At 44.5% G+C, this 5,180-nt stretch overlaps 1 protein-coding gene across 1 annotated transcript in view; it reads right to left on the reverse strand.

The window, feature by feature from the left end:
* The window catches only part of Fam20b (FAM20B, glycosaminoglycan xylosylkinase), a 37,043-nt gene extending 32,003 nt beyond the window's left edge, over positions 1-5,040 (reverse strand). The window contains exon 1 of the mRNA XM_013352505.2: positions 4,447-5,040. The gene's annotated coding sequence lies outside the window, so the exon portion shown is untranslated. The remainder of the gene's footprint in view (positions 1-4,446) is intronic.
* Positions 5,041-5,180: the final 140 nt, after the last annotated feature.

Raw genomic sequence — 5,180 nt, forward strand, 5'->3', positions numbered from 1 at the left:
AGGTGTGACTCTAAAATGAAAAGGGCAACAACAACAACAACAAAAAAAAAAAACCATACTCTCTTAAAAAAATAAAGAAAAACTTGCAACCCATCCCATTTAAACCTTAAATCAGGAAAATTTTCTTTCTTAAAAAAAAAAAAAAAAATTAAAAAAATAAAGAAAAACTTGCAACCCATCCCATTTAAACCTTAAATCAGGAAAATTTTCTTTCTTAAAAAAAAAAAAAAAAAGGAAGGAAGGAAGAAAGGAAGAAGGAAAACAGAGAGAGAGAGAGACAATTTTATCTTTATCAAGGCTTGATCTAGTGTACAGAAGAGACAGGCAGTGTGCAGTGACCCAGACACTCAGTAGAAAGTGCTTTAAAGGTACAAGGCATAATGAGGCTTCCTATGCTCTAGGTGTTTCCCTACTCAATCATCAGTACAGAACCACCGTTTAAGGCTGTGTTAGGCCGTTCTAGACTACTGTTATTGCTAACCTGGTTCCTGATGCTGGTTGGAACTGGGAATAAAAACAATGTAAAGATTTTAGTAGAAAGACAAAGTCCAAGAAGCTATTCCCCAGGAGTGATATATGAATGATATAAAAGACAAGGCTGAAATCAGATCTTCAAGTATTACCAACAATGGTTTTCTTTTCTTTTGCTTTTATGAGATGGGGGAGACAGGGTTTCTCTGTATAACAGCTCTGGCTATCTTGGAACTCACTCTGTAGACCAGGCTGGCCTTGAACTCAGAGATCTGCCTGCCTCTGCTTCCCAGAGTGCTGGGATTTACACCACCAGCCCCTGTGCAATGGTTTTAAAAAGCGCACGCCTTTAATCCCAGCACTTGGGAGGCAGAGGCAGGCGGATCTCTGTGAGTTCGAGACCAGCCTGGTCTACAAGAGCTAGTTGCAGGACAGGCTCCAAAAACCACAGAGAAACCCTGTCTCGAAAAAAAAAAATAGATAAATAAAAAGAAAGTGTTAAAAAGAAAAAAGAAGAAGAAAAAACAGATCCAACATTAGGACTTCCATGTTACTTTCTTTTTGTGCATGTGTGAGTGGTATTCATATGTATATGTGTGTTTACACATGTGAAGGCCAGAGGTTTACACTGGGTGCCATCCTCAATCCTTCTACACTTTATTTACTGAGGCAGAGTTGTCACTGAACCTAGAGCTCACTGACTGAGCTAGTCTAATTAGTCAGTTTACCCAGGGGATCCTGTCTCAGCCTCTAGAGTGCTGGGATAAAAAGCTGCCACAAGCTCTCAGTTTTTATTCAGATCCTCAGCTAAGGATCTAAACTCAAGTTCTCGTGTTCGCACGGCAAGAACTTTATCCACCGAATCTTCTCCCCACTCCTATTTTATCTCCAGGAAGAACACACAACATAAAATGCATATATACAGGATGCAAGTCAGGGGAAAAGAACAAGAGATGAATTAAGGTCTTTGGGCAAGCACACAGTGGTTACAAAGTTCAGCCACTATTGCTCAAAGAGTCTACAGAATTTAATAAGTTTATTACTTAACTATCTTAAATGTGATCTCAGGAAGCAGAGGACCTAGGTACTGCTCCACAGAAGGCCAGAAGCTACACAGCTTCCTACCCGTGAAAGAAGACAGGCAGACTTTTCAAGGCAGATCCCGGAAGTAAACGCAGGGTAAACAGCATCAGCAGCGCACATTTCACAGTCATCTCAAACCCTTGTTCAATTACTGTCAGTAATGGATGCTAATAATCCTCAACTTGAGGCAAGAAGGATTAGACCACACTGCTTAAAAAGAAACAAAGGATAAAACGTATTGTAAGACTTTTCTCACAGAAGTATACCTAAAATAAGAATTAGCATTTAATACATTATTACCCAACACTAGATAAATGAGGCAAAGGTACGCACACAGAGAAAGTCAACACCTGAGACCACGGACTAATAGACTTCACTATTCTGCACTTGGCTCTTTCCTTCTTATGCAGCCATAATTTCCTGTCCCTTGGCCTCCTTTTATAACAGTCTTCTCTACCGTGGCCAGTACCTTCCCACAAGATACTAACCTCAGACATACCAAAGCACACTGGCTCGTTCTGCACCACATCTGACCCTCAGCTCTGCATCCCCAAGATTCTCTAGGTCTAAAAACGGCATTTCTTCTGTTTTTGGCAAGAACAAAAATTGCATCAGAAGGCCTTTTTTATTATTTAGAGAGTAGTTTATTAATTTCTGTAATCAAACCCACGCAGCAGAGGATCTCTGCATTATACTCTCTTCTAGGCACCTCTCGCTGTCATGTTGACAGTATAAGTTAGTCAGAAAGGAATTTCAGTAGCAAAGTAGGGACTTCTGTTCCACACTTCAGGCCCACGTTATTGAGCTCATTAGTCACACAGACCCCAAGAAGGAAAAGAGGGAGAGATGTGCAAATCCTGGAGCGTTCTTAAGAGAGAAAGACCCTTCCTTTTCCATCTCCAATATAAGGGCCATGAGGACGGCCAGCACCTATGCTGCTGGTATGGTTACACCAAGAATTCCAAGTTCTATTAAGATAAAACACTGGCTAACCATCCATCCATCCATCCACTGAACTGTTCAGCCAGTTAAGGCAGCAGGAGAGTATGTGCAGTTCCTCATGACCAGAGCATCGACAGGCTGCAGATGGCTAGAAAGCCATATAAACACAGGATTGACTCTCAATACAGCACCAACACACAGTTACCTTTGCAGACACCCATTTTAATAGCGCATTTCCAACAGAAATCTGAAACACACAGCAGTGACTTTTTTTTTATTGAAGGGGGGCTAAAAATCCAGTTTTAGCACCAGAGTGTCTATGCTTTCCTCACATTAATTCCCATTTATCAATTCAACCAACAAATAATTGATGTACACCTACTATACACCCTATCATTACAACTGCAGGGTCTGAGGGTAACTGTGCTCCCTACCCCAATCTACAAAGTCAATGACAGACAGACCTTCCATCAGTGTATCTTTCCACTGTAACTGAGTACAGTCTCTACTATGTGACCCTAGCACTCACCAAGTGTTAAAATGTAAATGGTTATCAATTTGAAGGCTGAACTTTTTGACTTTACACTAATAGCACTGAAATGGTAGTCATAGGGAGCTAATTCATGTCCTAAAAGCAAACAGAAAATTTCATTTAGGAATTCAAAATTCAGAAAAGATTTTTAAAAACAACAGATGCTTTAAAGCTCTATGAAAAAGTTGAAATGGAAATCAAGAGACGCGACTAAAAGCAAATAATCATGACATAAGATTATGAAAAATAAAAGCCAGTGACTTGCTTTTTCCAAAGTATACTTTTGTGTGTGTGTGTGTGTGTGTGTGTGTGTATATATATATATATACATATATTTAAACAAAGTGTGCCTATTTTTCACTATCTCTAAGGAAACAAATCAACCCCACTGTCACAAAGGAAAGTTATTAATCCCAGAATTTTTTTTCTTTTTTTTAAGACATGGTTTCTCTGTGCAGCAGTCCTGGCTGTCCTGGAACTCACTCTGTAGCTCAGGCTGGCCTCGAACTCAGAATGATTCGCCTGCCTCTGTCTCCCGAAGGCTGGGATTAAAGGGACGCACCAAGCCAGCCCCACATTGTTCACCTAGATAAGCATTTCAAATGTGGAAAGGGCATCTTGTTGATGGGTAACTGCTGGTTCTGGGACACAAAGCCCAACACCTTCACATTAAGCCGGGTGGTGGTGGCGCACGCCTTTAATCGCGGGAGGCAGAAGGAGGCCAGCACGGTCTACAAGAGTAGTTCAAGGGCAGGCTCCAAAGCTAAAGAGAAACCTTTGTCTCGAGAAAAAAGTTATTAATACAATAATTTTAAATTCAGAGCCTACACTAATAATTTGGCATCTTGCCGGGCGGTGGTGGCGCACACCTTTAATCCCAGCACTCGGGAGGCAGAGACAGGCAGATCTCTGTGAGTTCGAGACCAGCCTGGTCTACAAGAGCTAGTTCCAGGACAGGCTCCAAAACCACAGAGAAACCCTGTCTCGAAAAAACAAAAACAAAATAATAATAATAATAATAATAATAATAATAATAATAATAATAATTTGGCATCTTTAATTCCTGAATCTGTTTCTCAGGACGGTAAATGACAGGCGGAGTGCTCTCAGTTTAGCTCAAAGGTCTTGCATAAATCCAAGGAATGAGAAGCACACTGGAATCACCAGCCCAGTGAAATTCATGCATGAATTTACAACCCCAGAAATAAAAGCATGGTTAATAAATGACAATCTTGACTCTACCGGATTACTAATTCTATCAAAGTCTACACCTCAATGAAAAGATCGCATTCTTTTTTTTCCTTCCAGCGTGAGCCACCAAACCTCCAGGGGGAAACTGGCTGAGTAAATGACCCTGACACCTGGCTCTAGACCCAAGTGACAATGTTAAACATTTTTCCCAAATTGTAACTCCTTACCCATCCTACTGGAGATAGAGTCTTTAAACGAAGTAATTGTATGAGGACCATCCTCGCCTTGCTCCCCCTTTTCTCCTTTTTATCAGAAGCGTGACAGAGAACGGGCGCCTGATTAAAAATAATGTCTTATCAGACTCCACAATCAAGGACACAGATTGACAACGTTCACGTCCAACAGTAAGGCTACGTCTGAGTCCGCTCTTAAACGCCGGGCCGTCACACCCGGAAATGAAACCGCCGCCAGCGCAGCCCACTCCGGACTCATCTCAAGTTGTGCCCACGGCGCTCCGAGCGCGCGACCCCAGGGCACGGCTGCCCTCTCCGGCCCAGGGGCCTGCACGCGCTCCCTGCCCAGGGGCCTGCAGGTCACTCGCGCTCCCCGGCGGTCACCGTGCGAGCCCGATAGGGGCTCAGCAAGAGCGCGCTCCTCGGCAACCATAAGGGCCCGGTAGGGACCCAGCGAGAGCGCGCTCCTCCCTGGGCCGCCGACGCCAGCTCTGCGTGGTAGGAGGGCGACGCCAGGGCCGGGAGCCTCGGCAGCGAGCACCGGTCACCGCAAGGACTCCCGACCGTCGGCGCCTCGGCAGGGCCGGCTTCACCGGCCGAGCCGCCCACAGCCTCGCGGGGAAGCCGGGAGCCCCGCATCCGGCCCCAGGGGGAGCTGCCCCGCCCCCCGCCGCCCGCGCTTTCCCGCCCTTCCTCCGGCCGCTCCCGGGCGGGGGTCGCTCGCCCTC

Source organism: Microtus ochrogaster (assembly GCF_000317375.1).
Source record: "Microtus ochrogaster isolate Prairie Vole_2 chromosome 6 unlocalized genomic scaffold, MicOch1.0 chr6_random_2, whole genome shotgun sequence".
NCBI lineage: Eukaryota > Metazoa > Chordata > Mammalia > Rodentia > Cricetidae > Microtus > Microtus ochrogaster.